At 39.1% G+C, this 15257-nt stretch overlaps 1 long non-coding RNA gene across 1 annotated transcript in view; it reads left to right on the top strand.

Moving 5' to 3' along the window:
• Positions 1 to 15257, top strand: part of LOC113878990 — a 230123-nt gene that overhangs the window by 120728 nt on the left and 94138 nt on the right. The gene's annotated exons all lie outside the window — the stretch shown is intronic.

Raw genomic sequence — 15257 nt, 5'->3', positions numbered from 1 at the left:
CAAGGAGCAAGTGTTTTTTAATTTCATGATTGCAGTCATCATCTGCAGTGATTTGGATAATGTTGTCAGTGCCTTTTGCTCAGAAGATGTACTGATATGGTGGATCCTAGGCGAATTATCTCCAAACATTGTCTGTCTCCTTTGCAGAAACTTTACTCATTTTGCATTTTTTAATGTATTACAAAAACAAAATCTTGTAATTTTCCTAATTATTCTCCAAGGCAGCAATTCTCATGTATTTTACTAGTTAGAAACAAATGAATAAGCTAGCATTTGAGGTAAAATGATTTTGCAATTAAGAAAGAATAAAGTATTTTTTCTTGATCAAAAATCTTGACTTTGACTACTTTTTCATGTTGGGGCACTGTTAGCAGGGCTTTACAGACAGAAATACATTTGGAAGTATGCATGACTCTCTGGGAAATTCTAATAAGATGATGACTTTATAGAAGTATAGACATTCATGTATATCTAAAGTGGAATTAAAAAACAACAACAAACAACACGTTGTTTATGTGAAATTAACAAATGCTAAGTTACTAGGTACAAACTCATATTTTCATGCCTCTGTAGCGCCTGAAATAAGTGTCAGTTAAGTCAGGCTACCATCAAATGTGCCTTTTGATTAAATATTCTTCTCTATAACCAGATGTCTTAGGGTGATGTGGTAGCCATGCTCCATGCCTTGCAACAGAACAACACGAGTGTAAGTAAGAAATGTATGTGTCTAGCAGTTAGCACTCACATATCCAACACAAGAGTTTAGGAGAGCATTTGGTTGGTGAACAAGCATCTTGCAGAAAACCTGCTCATATTAGTGCTTTTGCCTTATAGATTCTTGAGAATTTTCACAAATGCCTAACTTCCCTTACTGACAGATACCTATAGGGAAGCTAGCTCAGAATTAACATTTTGTAGAGAATCAAAAAGTCACGTGTTTCTTGTTTCAAATTTGGTAAGGCAGTTGAGCAAAGGGTCTTAACTTTTTCAATATTGGAAACTTGTTGTTCAGATACAAAACTAGATTTGGGGCTCTGTTAAAGATTAGTGGGGTCACTAAGTGAGTAGAGGCTGGCTCGTGTTCTGGTTCTATCAAGAGGTGGGATCATACATGATAACATACCTGGTGCTTTTCCAGCAGCAATCCTTGAAGAAGCATCTCTGCAGAAGGACTAAATCTAGGTGGACACTGGTGGGCCTGCTGGAGGATGAACTGGTCTTTGTAACAAGGACCTCATTTCTCTGAACCCTTGGAGCTTCATAAAAAGCTAAATGTTAATCCTGAATAATTGTAAAGACTAGTCCTCCTTGCTCAGCATGCGTGTGTGCTCAGTCGCTTCAGTTGTGCCCAATTCTTTGTGATGCTATGGACTGTAGCCTACCAGACTCCTGTGTCCATGTGATTTCCCAGGCAAGAATACTGGAGTGGGTTGCCACGCCCTTCTCCTGAATCTTCCAACCCTGGAATTGAACCAGCATTTCCTGCATCTCCTGCAATGCAGGTGGATTCTTTACTGCTGAGTCACTGGGGGAGCCCCCTTGCTCAGCAGTAGATTCCAAAAACATAAAGCTATGGGCTTGTATCTATATGACTTTGGGGGAATTGTTCTTTGTTATCCTTAAACTGAGGGTATGTGCTTAGTCACAAAGTTGTGCCCGACTCTCTGCAACCCGTGGACTGTATCCCACCAGGCTCCTCTGTCCATGGGATTCTCCAGGAAAGGATATCGAAGTGGGTAGCTGTTCCCTTCCTCAGGGCATCTTTCAGACCCAGGGATCGAATGTGCATCTCCTGCATTGCAGGCAGATTCTTTACCATCTGAGCTACATAATGCTCATCTTTTTCAAAGTTAACCAATGATGAGATTGAATACATTCATTAATGAGAAAAGTGGTTTGAAAATGTATAATGTGATACATAATTATTAAATACAATTAAGGAGGCAGTACAGTGTTTAATAAAGTCTAGATATGTAAAGTCTTTATTAGAGTTTTCACATTTGAAATACTCAAGTTATATTATTATGCATTCCTAAAATGCACTGCCATTAGACATTACAAAACAACTTCACAGTTTCCAAAATACAAGGTCATGAACCCATGTTCTTAAGGACAATCTCGTTATGCATCTGGAATAAATGTGTCAGAATTATTCAGTTTCAAATAATATGTCAGTACCAATGTGAAGATTTCATCACAGTTAACTCAAAGAAAGAATAATTTGCTTAAGATCGTTGACATGTGGTCCACTTGAAATGAGAGCTCCTCCATGGCATGAACTTTGTGGTTTTGTAAGGGGTAACACAATCAGACTAAAATAAGCCTTGCTCAAACCACAATCTGTAAGGGTATTTGTGCTTGATTTTGCTTATTCTGGACACCGCAAACTTGATTTTAATGGTTAGGGAGTTTCCACTCATTCTTAAGCAAAATGGGAGCATCAGTTCAGTTCCGTTCAGTTGCTCAGTTGTGTCAGACTTTTTGTGACCCCATGAATTGCAGCACGCAAGGTCTCCCTGTCCATCACCAACTCTCGGAGTCCACCCAAACTCATGTGCATCGAGTCGGTGATGCCATCCAGCCATCTCATCCTCTGTCGTCCCCTTCTCCTCCTGCCCCCAATCCCTCCCAGCATCAGGGTCTTTTCCAATGAGTCAACTTTTCGCATGAGGTGGAAAAAGTACTGGAGTTTCAGCCTCAGAATCAGTTTTTCCAATGAACACCCAGGACTGGTCTCCTTTAGGATGGACTGGTTGGATGTCCTTGCAGTCCAAGGGACTCGAAAGAGTCTTCTCCAACACCACAGTTCAAAAGCATCAATTCTTTGGCACTCAGCTTTCTTCACAGTCCAACTCTCACATCCATACACGACCACTGGAAAAACCATAGCCTTGACTAGACGGACCTTTGTTGGCAAAGTAATATCTCTGCTTTTCAGTATGCTATCTAGATTGGTCATAACTTTCCTTCTAAGGAGTAAGTGTCTTTTAATTTCATGGCTGCAATCACCATCCACAGTGATTTTGGAGCCCCAAAAAGTAAAGTCTGACACTGTTTCCCCATCTATTTCCCATGAAATGATGGGACCAGATGCCATGATCTTAGTTTTCTGAATGTTGAGCTTTAAGCCAACTTTTTCACTCTCCTCTTTCACTTTCATCAAGAGGCTTTTTAATTCCTCTTCACTTTCTGCCATAAGGGTGGTGTCATCTGCATATCTGAGATTATTGATATTTCTCCCGGCAATCTTGACTCCAGCTTGTACTTCTTCCAGCCCCACGTTTCTCATGATGTACTCTGCATATAAGTTAAATAAGCAGGGTGACAATACATAGCCTTGACTGTATACTCCTTTTCCTATTTGGAACCAGTGGGTGGATTCAAATCCTTGACTTACAGTTCAGTAGAAACACTACATGCAGCTTCCTTGGTTACAGGTAATGTACATGCAAGAGGTAGAAAGCACGTAACTAGAATACAGTGTCATAATGATCATATCTCTCTGATTTCAAAATTACAACTGATAGAGGCCCCATTTTCTGGATTAGGGACAAGTCTGGAATTTCTCTAGAGAAATTCCCTCACTGACTGAATTGTTGAGATATTGAAGGGATTTATTTATTCAATACCTTTCCAGCATCCCAATTCTATTTAGAGACTAACTAGAGAGCTCCTCCATGCTCAAGGGAGACCACGTGTTTGTCTGTTTGTGCTCTCATTGCTGTCCTAATGCATTCATCCTGCAAGCTGTCGCCATGCCCCCCAGGGGTGAGAACCACATGTCCAGGTTGGCACAGACCCTGCCTGCCTGGAAGGTGGAGGGACTCTTGCTTGGACTTCTCCAGTCAGGGACACTTGTTGATATTCACGTGTTCAAACCTTTTCCCTGAAGCACAGTTTCTTAGCCAGGATGGACCATCCCGTCTGGGCTCCCAGCATCAGCTGCTCATTTTCCCAGGACCAGCTCTGGCAGGAAAGTGACGTCACAGCCCTGATCTCCTCTCCTGCATGAAGTTCCCTTTGGGGGTCTTTGATGTCCTTTTCTGCCAACGTGGTTGGGATGATCTCAGTCTATCAGAGTCTGTTCTCATTTTTAACGATATGTTATTAAAACTTGGTGTTAGTTCAGAAACAATAATAAAAGCTTCAACTCCTGACAAAATACAAATTTTCCACTTATAAATCTAATTTTTAAGCATAGATGAAAGATATTGCTCTTGAATATTTTTATCTGCTGGATTTCATTAAGGAGATTTTGAGGGATTTGTGGGGGTGATGGAGGTATGAGACCATGAAGGGCAATTTCCCAACATGCAGGAAAAGTCACAATTACTTTCATCATTAGTTGGGTAATTTTCTAAGGGTAGATAAAGAAAAGATTCTGTTTTAAAATAACAAGAGTCCTGGAAATCTCATCTAAGGAACTGGAAATAACTTGTCAGTAGTTTTTGTTTCTTTATGCTCTAAATTCATTTTTAGTAACAGTGGAAGCAATTTGAAATGAAATACAACCTTTAAAGCAAATGAAGCAGAAATGAATGCCAGAAGTAAGTGGCAAGAAGAAATACAGTTCAGTGTGTTCTTCAGAAATCCTGTCCCTTGGAACTAAATGTTGAAAGTTTCTTATTCTTATTTTTTGAAATTTTATAATCATGAAGCTACCCATTGATATTAAAACTAGTTCTATCACACCATGTTCATTTGTCCTCTTAAAAGAACAAGTTTGGCCTCAAGTAGATCTGAAGTCAGATCAAATCCTTCATTATCTCTGAGATATTTTGTTTTCTTTAAGTGAAAAAAAGTCCTCCTTTTTTATTTATGAGGATTAGAGACAAAGTATCTGAAGCAGGACCTTTCCTATTGGTAGGCACTTAACACATGGTAGCAGCTATGATTGGGTTTCCCTGGTGGCTTAGAAGGTGAAGAATCTTCCTGCAATGCAGGAGACTTGGGTTTGATCCCAGGGTTGGGGAGACCCCCTGGAGAAGGGAATGGCTACTCACTCCAGTATTCTTGCCTGGAAAATTCCATAGACAGAGGAGCCTGATGAGCTCCTCTGTCCGTGGGGTCACAAAGAGTTGGACACGAATGAGAGAGTAACACAAACACACAGCAAGTATAATTATTAAATCTGATATTAGCAAAATAATAATAATAATTTTTTCAATCTTTGAAGTATTAGCTATTTCTAGCTTTTGTAATAAATGTTCCTTAACAGTTTTTCAGTCCAAGTATCCAAAGTTGCTAGAAACAAAGATATTTGACAATATAGGGCTTTTCAAGAAGTATTAGTGGTAAAAAACTTGCTTGCCAATGCAGGAGATGTGGGTTCAGTCTCTGGATCAGGAAGATCTCCTGAAGGAGGACATGGCAACCCACTCTAGTATTCTTGCCTGGAAAATTCCATGGACAGAGGAGCCTAGTGGGCTACAGTCCATGGAGTTGCAAAGAGTCAGACATGACTTAGTGACTAACACACACACATATAATCATAATCAAACGAGAAACAAAGCCATCTGGCAATAAAAAAGATGTTCTCAGCCTATGTGATAATCACATGAACTGCAGAGTAAATTAAAATGAAATAACTTTGAGAGTCTGTGTTTATAATGAAACTAAGCAGTTTATCTTAGGGAAATACTGAAGAAGACGGTTTGTCAGGAACAATGCTTACAGTTAGGAAGAAGTTCAGTGTCTGGCATCTTCAGTTTCGGTGTTTCTTTGAAATTTTTATTGCCTACCTTCTTCTAAACCACTGTTTGTGTCTTTTCTTTGTAGCTAAACTTAAGTATTTTTCTTTGAAATCTATTTTCTGGTCAATTGTGCCTTTGTCTCATGGACTTCCATAGACATTCCTCTGATGGGTATCTTAGCAATTCAGGAAACATTTATTTGACATATTCTGTGTAATCTACATTGCTCTGAGTCCTAAGATACGTACATGAATAAAACTTGGCCCCTTCTTTAAAGGAATTGGTCTACATCTGGAGATGCCAAGGAAATAAATGATCTTTTCATAATAATACAATTTCATAAGAATATGGTCTCTTGGATGTGGAGGGGGAAAGTCAGTAAATGTTTCTTGGAGGAAAGTGAAGTTATCTCAGTCTTTATAAATAAAAAGTTCACAAGAAAGAGAAGTATAAGGCTGGAGTCCCCAGAACAGGGGACAGCATAAACAAAATTACAGAAGCAGGTATGGGAGTGATGTACAAACTCTAAAAATAGAGTTTGAGAAGAATAAGGTTAGTAGGAGCAGGAGATAAAGCTAGAGAGATCTATAGATGCCTCCTGCCTATGAGGCTAAAGTGGTTTGACTTAATCTCAAAGTCAGTGGAGAGCATTAGGAAGGAAAGGGTAAGTAACGAATGACATTTTACTTAGAGTTCATAGTGCTGAGTGGTAGTCACTAACAATACAGACTAACTCTGACCTATACTACAGACACTGAGAGTTCAGAAAGACCTTGACAAATATAGAAAAAAGTATTCAATATTTATATTAAATCCATCACATGGATTCCATCCCCTTCACCCAAAGCCCATATTCCCTTCAGAAAAATCTGGAGGAGTCACTCTTTACCAAGGACTTAAGAAAATATTGAGGAAAACACACATTTTACATTTTATTTACAATAATGCTTTAATCATGGCTTTCTCTAAGCTAGAAATGCTGGTGGGATACTCTACAAATGAAATGGACTGTTAGCTTGGGTTCATCCAGAGACAAGTGCCTAGAGCAAAAACCGCTACTCTAGGGGAATGCAAAACCAAAAAAGTAGGGATGAGGCAGAGAAGGGAGAATACCTTCTGGGGTGTGACAACAAATTTATTTTTTCCACTATTTGGAATCACATAAAACTAATAACTGGATTTTTTGGGAGTGTCTTATAAATAACAATGTAGGACAGTCCACCCAGAGGGATGAAGGAATAAGAATTTATCCATCAACCACTGTCTCCCTTGCTCTCCTTCATTTTGCATTTGAAGTCCCCAAGACTGTTGACATGATTTCACATCTGAAGTTTCACAGGGACACCCTTGAGCAGGAAATGAGTCACATGTGGTGACGCTGGCATGAAGTGACACACTTTGGTTATACTAACGTGGAGTTAGTCAGAGCCCATACAGACTTGGTCACTTCTATTGTGGCCTGGTAGAGATGGCTGTGGTCAACAGCCTTAGCAACAGCTGAGGCTGAGAAGAATCTGCAGGTTCTGTATGGTTATATCAAGGTCAGTGGGGATGAGACAATGTGACAGCTGGGAGGAGCATATATACCATAAAGGGCTATACACGTATGATTTTCACAACACAAGGTGAGACAAGCATTATGACTAGACCTCTGAGATTTGTACAATCTCCTAAGCTCTTTCATATCAGCTAATTGATGGCAAGGTATCTAGAAGTGATACTGGTGGTCAACTCAATACACTCCTTCTTCAATTGTTTTAATATAATAAGTATCCACCTCTCATGAATAGAGATTTGGCTTGAGCAAGCAACACTGAGATTATATGCCCCTTATCCAAATATTAGACAAACCTTCAGTGTGCTCATGGACACAGAACTTTTGAAGGAAGAAAACAATTAAGTTTCCTTGGGAAAGAACCCTATAATATGACAAGAATATCCAGGAAACCTCTTCAGTTCAGTTCAGTTCAGTTCAGTGACTCAGTCGTGTCTTGACTCTTTGCGACCCCATGAACCGCAGCACGCCAGGCCTCCCTGTCCATCACCAACTCCCAGAGTCCACTCAAACCCATGTCCATTGAGTTGGTGATACTATCCAACCATTTCATCCTCTGTCATCCCCTTTCTCCTCCCGCCCTCAATCTTTCCCAGCATCAGGATCTTTTCCAGTGAGTCAGCTCTTCGCATCAGGTGGCCAAAGTATTCTTCCCCAAAATGAGTTTTGTTCATTTGCATAGATAGTGACTAGTGTGGGAAACACCCAGGCTTTTCAGGAGTGATTGTTGTTGGCTCTGAAGTGACCCTAATACCTCAGGACTCAGAATATCAATAGATCAATATAGCTTTGACTGGAGTCCAAACTTCAAAAAGCCAACTGGGACCCTAACCATACCTTAAGCACACCAAGTTCATAAGGTACCATTGGAAGCAGAAGTTCTTCACACCAAGAAGAACCTTATCAGTGATCAACATTTAAATTACTTTCTTGTAAATTCTCTAAACTCTATTCTCTAATAGGTTATCTCATGTATAAATCTGTGCCACATGCACCCTCATCATCATTGTTGATGAACCCAACACCTATCTTTCCTGACTTGGCATCTGTGAAATGGAGTAGTTATTGGAGAAAACACAGCCACACTCATACACACACAAATCGGACTTATGCCAATATACAGTAGTTTTTAACACTGTATTTCTTTAGATGATTTGCTTTTTGTTACTCAGAGCAACAACTTCAAATTGTTTCTGGTCTTCAAAAGTTCAAATGGTTCCTTGTAAACTGCACTTTCTGCAAAGAGAAGCTTGTCTCCTTCTTGAATAACTAAATAAAAGCCACCAGATTGGAATTCCCTCAATTTTCCACCAAAAATATGAAAGTCAAAGTGTGTCTATAATCACCCACTTCTTCTTTCACTTTGCAATACAGAAAGTGCCTTTCATGTTTCAAAGGATAATTTTTTTCCACTTATGACGTGGAGTTTAATTCCCAAAAACCTTACACTCATAGTGATCTCTCTCTCACGTGTTCTCCACTTTTTTCCCCCTTTCAGACCCTGCTTGAGTCCCTTTCAGAATAGGAATATTTCCCTGCACTCTGTATTGTCCTCAGGCTGAGCTATCTCTGAACCCCACCTCCTTCTTTTCATAGCTACAGTATAAAAGGGGGTTTTCACAAGAGGAATGAGATGCAAACATTTGAAAAAAGGAATAAGGAAGACATAGACCAACCTTCTCAACCCACAGAGTACATGAGGTATGAGAAAATGAATAAGTTTACTTGAGAGCAAATCAATAGAAGATTCATCCTCAGCAGAAAGTCAGGTTTTCATGAAATCAGAACATTGAGATAACATTGAGGAAAGAGTCTGAGGATTTTATTGTCTCGCAAGAGACATTTTAGTGGGCAAAATATTTAGCAAGTGGGAAGAAAGTGAGAGAGAATGAGAACACAAGATGAATTTATCTTTTATTAAAATTTATTTAACTGTGCAAGAGAGCACAGTTGAGTTACTGTCATGAAATTGGTAGAGCAATGTTTCCTAAAGAGAAAATTCAAATACACTCAGGTTAAAACACAGATTACCAGTTTTCACCTCAGGTCTAATACCCAGATGTGGAAATTTGGCTTTTAAACAGTGCTGGGGGTAGTTTTTATGATGAGATAAATATGAGAACTGCAGTTTTAGTCTGTGTGTATGTTTATGTGTATGGGTCCTGCTATTTTGAATACCAGCTGTTAAACAAAGATGAGGACTTGGAGAATCTGAGTTCTAAGAGTTTCTTGAAGCCCCATGGATTCTTGGGCCACACAGAATCACCTGTGGCTTGGGCACTTGGCAGGTTTTCCTTGAGGTGTGGTCACTCAGAGGTTCCTTCTGGTCACCTAACTGGTATCTGGGGTTGGTGCAGTAAAAAAGGTGCAATGAGGCAAGTGAGTTTGAAGTTCTAATTGTATCATGACAATACTTTAAAGGTCTGGAGCTTCAGAAACTTTCAGGAATTTCAGTCCAGCAGTGGGGGTTCACAGGGAGCATCACATTTTTGTCACATCTGAGTAGAAGGCTTTCATCATGTTCAGGCAAAACATTGTTATAAGGCAAAATTAGGGCCATGGTAGTGGGAAGATGAGGGACAGAGTCAAGAAATATTTGAGAGGAGTTTGTAATTGATTATAAGGACAGACAGAAAGACACAAGATTTTTCTGCCTTGGGAGGCTAGGTAATTAGTGACACCATTGGCATCTCGAAAAATGATGCAGATGAACTTACTCACAAAGCAGAAAAAGAGGCACAGGTTTATGGGTGCCAAGGGGGAGGGGGTGGGATGAATAGGGAGCTTGGGATTGACATGTATATATATTATTGATGCTATGTATAAAATAGATAACTAACGAAAACCTATTTTATAGCACAAGGTACTCTACTTGATGCTCTGTGGTGATGTAACTGGGAAGGAAATCTGGAAAAGGGTATACATGATGTATACTTATAACTGACTCACTTTGCTGTACAGTCAACCTAACACAACCTGTAAAACAACTGCACTCTAATCAAAAATTTTCTTTAAAGGGGGTCAGATTACAGGAAAAATCTGTACTAACAAGAATTCTTGGGTTGTAAATTTTTCTTTAGAGTACTAAGGAGCCTAAATTAAGGAGCAGAGTCAGTATCATGATATTTATCCATTGTTGTAACATAAGGAAACACTTTAAAATTAGATGAGGTTTCTTGTGGGGAGAAATTAAGGTAATGAACAGTGGGGTCTAGGCTGAATGAACAATGAAGTGACAACAAAGGAAGCCTGTATAAGGGACAAAAAGGATAAATTTAAGAATCTTTTCCCTTTATTTTTAATTTTTTAATTTTTTGGATAGACTCATGGTGTTTAAAAAATGCAAAATCTTTTCAACTCTTTAATCCAATTTGATATCCAAATGTGAAAACAGAAGCATTTACGGATTTTTTAGAGTCTGCTCTCCTAAATTCAACCTATATTCTTATGGGAGACATTTGTCCTTCCATGCCTTAAAGAGTCATCCCCAAATCCACTACTGGTACTTGCTAATTGGCTCAGAGAATTAGTCAGGTGGCTACAAACCTTACCATCTGCTTTAGCCCTCTCTCCAGTCTGGTCTCCTGGATTTCTCTGCCCTTGGCATCCTTACTTGGAAGCTTTCTCTCTGCCCAGCCCTAACAGATTGATTACCTATTTGGACAGTGTTCTGTTCTTTGGACAGTTGCCCCACCATGTGCTGCTTCTCAAATTACTCTGATGGTAAGTGTGACCAGCAGAGAGTGGTGGCCCACCTTTCAACATCAGCTCCCAGGACACTAACTGTGCTTCCTTTAAGCGGGGGTGGAGAGTGCTGAAATACCATGGTATCGTCTTTTTCTTTTTTTAACATTTTTTTTGTTTTTTATGCAGACCATGTCTTTAAAGTCTTTATTGAATTTGTTACAATGTTGTTTCTGTCTCATGCTTTGGTTTTTTGGCCAAGAGGCACGTTCCATCTTAGCTCCCCAACCAGGGATGGAACCTGAACCCCCTGCATTGGAAGGTGAAGTCCTAACCACTGCACCACCAGGGAAGTCTCATGGTTTGGTCTTAGGCTAAGCAAATTATTTTTTGTTCCAAATTTCTCATGAAAGCTGAAACATAATATGTTAGTGATATCTTACAATATCTAGGATCATATAATGATAAAGTATGAATGCTACTGGGTTTCCCTGGTGGCTCAGTGGTAAAGAATCTGCTTGCCAAAGTAGAAGATGTGAGTTTGATCCGTGGTCTGGGATGATCCCTTGGAAAAGGAAATGGCAACCCACTCCAGTCAGTATTCTTGCCTAGGAAATCCCATGGACAGTGGAGCCTGGTGGGCTACAGTCCATGGGGTTGCAAAAGAGTTGGACATGACTTAGCAACTAAACAACAACAAATAAACACCAGGATGTTAGAGGGATATAAGCATTAAGCATTTATAATGCTTGAACATCAACATAGCTATTTAGTTATATGAAATGTAGCTTCTTCCAGAAGACAACTTACTGGGGTTTAACCTCCCATATTTTATATACAATTCATCTGTGATTTATCCTAAGTGCTTCTATATATTGAATACTCAATCATTGTACCTACCGCAATGTAAGAGTGTGCCTGGGTAGGATTATCATTATTTGGGGGATTCTATTGGGTTTTGGGTAAATTTGAAAGTAGGAAACAACTAAGTTTTGACAGGTGGAGTTTTGTAGAGGGGCCAGTTGCAGAACTGATTATGTTTTCTTTTTTGTAAAAAATGATGCCTTTGTCTTACCAAATCTTCCATCCAATACAGAAGTTCCAATGAGCACGCTAGTGCTTCATGTTGCTGTGTAAAGAATACTAGGGATACCATTCTTCATTTATCACAGATGTTTCGATAAGCATTACTTTATGATGGAAGCACTACAGCATTTGGAGTCAGAAACATCTGGAATTTGTTTCTTCCTCTGTCAATAACTCATGCTCTTGCCTTGAGAGAATATGCCATTTTCAGGTCTCTAGTTTCTATATCTGTCTTTAGAAATAATAAATTTGGGCTGTTGCTCTCATTTTTAAAGTAGATGCAGTCCTTTGCATTAAGATATAGTCAAAAGTAAAATCGACTATGGTATTTAGTTTCACATTAACGGTAACCATACATAAAATTTGCATAAGGATTCACCTCCTATAACTTGTCTTTCAATGATGTTTGAGCAAAGAGAAACTTTTGATAATGTAGCTAGGGGCATGCCAACACTTCTATTTTTATGTGTTTTCTGGCTTTTGTTTCACATGTAAAAGTGATGAAAATTCTTTATGATACCAGCATGTAGTAGAAGCTAACAGTGGAAGCAAACTCCAGTTCTGTCAGCTTTATGGAAGAAATGAGGGTTGAATGTATCAGAAATCCTCCAACCATATTCGTTCAAATTCTAGTCAGTTGTGGCTATTGCCTCATAATGAGAGACTTTTCATTAAATCAGCATGTTGCTAAGTCACTTCAGTTGTGTCCGACTCTATATAACCCCATAGATGGCAGCCCACAAGGCTCCCCCATCCCTGGGATTCTCCAGACAAGAACACTGGAGTGGGTTGCCATTTTCTTAAATCAGCATAGTTGTTACAATCTACTTAAGGCAAATTAATTTGAAATCTATTTATTTCTATTTCATTAATATCATCAGAGGGATGATACCTATAGAAAGGGTCACTCAATTGTTGCAAAGGAATTTTGTTCAGTTAAATGCTTGCATATTTATTTTTAGAAATATATTTTACTGCGAAATGGAATAATACAATTTTCCTTCTCAAATTGTTTTATCCAAGATAATAATTTTCTATTAAAACACTAGTCATATGTTCATCCCAGCAGCATGTGAAGTTCATTTAGCTGCTCTGATATTTCTAACTCTTTCTGCTAGGCTGAAGATACACTATTTTAAATCACCTCATAAATGTCTTTGGTTGGTTGCAAAAGAACAAATATGACTTAGAGTTTTTTAAAATTTGAATATTTGACTATGGAAGGCAAATTAACTTTTCTGTAAAAAAATACAGAGTACCCATGATCACTTTCTTCATAATAATTAAGGAATAGGGAATGATGTAAATGGCAACCCACTCCAGTGTTCTTGCCTGAAGAATCCCAGCGAAGGGGGAGCCTGGTGGGCTGCCATCTATGGGGTCACACAGAGTCGGACACGACTGAAGTGACTTAGCAGCAGCAGCAGCAGCAGCATGTAATGATTTAAGGAAGTTTATTACACTCACAACTGTGGTCAACAAACCCTTCAATTTGAAGGAAAACCTTTCTAGAAAGTTTCTAGGAACAATTGAGCATATACTGTAATTCTGCTATGTGAGCCATCTTCTTTTAACTGGGCAAGATATAGATTTTTTCTAGCTGCCTCATCACTAGAACTAAGTAGGGCTAACTAAGTTTCCCTCTCTGATTCCATAAGAAATCTCTGACAACAAAGGGCACAAAAGTCACTGCATTGGTCCACAAAATGCTAACTCTTCTATACTACTATAAAAAAATGCAAGTGACTTTAACCCCAACATCAGTAAATTTAAGATGAGTGCCCATTATATGAGTGCTAACACTGTTAACTCCTATTCTATGAGGTAACTTTCTGTCACAGGCTTCAGACTAGTTCTGGTAATTAGATGAAGGAAAATATGTTCGTTTTTGCATTTGACCCCAATACTTTGGGCTTCTCCAGTGGCTTAGTCGGTAGAGAATTCGGCTACAATGCCGGAGACATAGGAGATGCAAGTTCGATCCCTGGGTTGGGAACATCCCCTGGAGAAGGAAGTAGCAACGTACTCAAGTGTCCTTGCCCGAAAAATCCCATGGGCAGAGGGGCCTGGTGGGCTACAGTCCAAAGGGTTCCAAAGAGTCAGTGACTCTTTGTGACTGAGAGACTAAGAATACACACACACACACACACACACACACACACACACACACACACGTCATTACTTTAAAAAGAATTCTAATGCATGAGTTACTTATTGTTTAGCTATTGTATGCAGCTTCCTGCTCTTGACACACAAAAAGGCATCTTGATAGAAAGCTTTGTGTTATTTGTTAATTTGATACAGAATTATCACTTTTGTTCTTCAGTATTTCCTCTTGGTTTCCTTCAGTTACTTACATTATAGGATATGATGTACCTCAAGAAAGCTAAGACACCACATAAAACACACAGAAGACTAAAAGTTTTGAAAATCTACAGCATCACAGGAATAGAGGAAACGATGAATCTTAATGTTAACAAAGATTTCTCAAGCTGTGAGAAGAAAAGAAAAGAGAGCTAAAAGTGAAATGAAGATATCTGAAAAGCTAATGGGTCACCATATCCTGAGTATAACTTCATGGGTCTAGATCTAAATGGCAAAGATACTGGAAGTACATAAGATTAGGTTGTGGGAGCCCTGCAAATAAAGACCTGAGTCAGGATCCCTGAGGATAGATTGTTAGACAGACAGATCCCAGAGCAGAAATGGCTGCAAAGTGTTTCTGAAGTCTTGAAGAGTTTTTCATAGCCCAAGAGAAATATTGAGCAGGGAGATAAATTCCCTTTGCGCTAGAGACGGGCACAGAAAGAATAAAGGAGTTATTCTCAATCTAGACACCTTAGATCCCAGAGCAGAAATGGCTGCAAAGTGTTTCTGAATAGTCTTGAAGAGTTTTTCATAGCCCCAGAGAAATATTGAGCAGGGAGATAAATTCCCTTTGCGCTAGAGAGGGGCACAGAAAGAATAAAAGTTATTCTCAATCTAGACACCTTAAGAAATGAGCAAAAAAAAGGGACCTCTATGGACAGAAGAACTGGAGGGGAATGTAATAGTCTCAGAAGATACCATGATGGAAAGATGGTAGTACAAAACAGAAATGCCATGTCCAAATATATATATATATATTTGGATGTGTGCTCAGTTGCTGAGTTGTGTATGAGTCTGAAACCTCATGGAGTGTAGTCTGCCAGACTCTATACCAGCTGAGTGAAATATTACTCAGCATAAAAAGGAATGAA

This window comes from Bos indicus x Bos taurus, chromosome 20, assembly GCF_003369695.1.
Source record: "Bos indicus x Bos taurus breed Angus x Brahman F1 hybrid chromosome 20, Bos_hybrid_MaternalHap_v2.0, whole genome shotgun sequence".
Classification (NCBI taxonomy): domain Eukaryota; kingdom Metazoa; phylum Chordata; class Mammalia; order Artiodactyla; family Bovidae; genus Bos; species Bos indicus x Bos taurus.
Note: the sequence above shows the minus strand (reverse complement) of the source record. Positions and strands in the feature narration are given on the sequence as shown.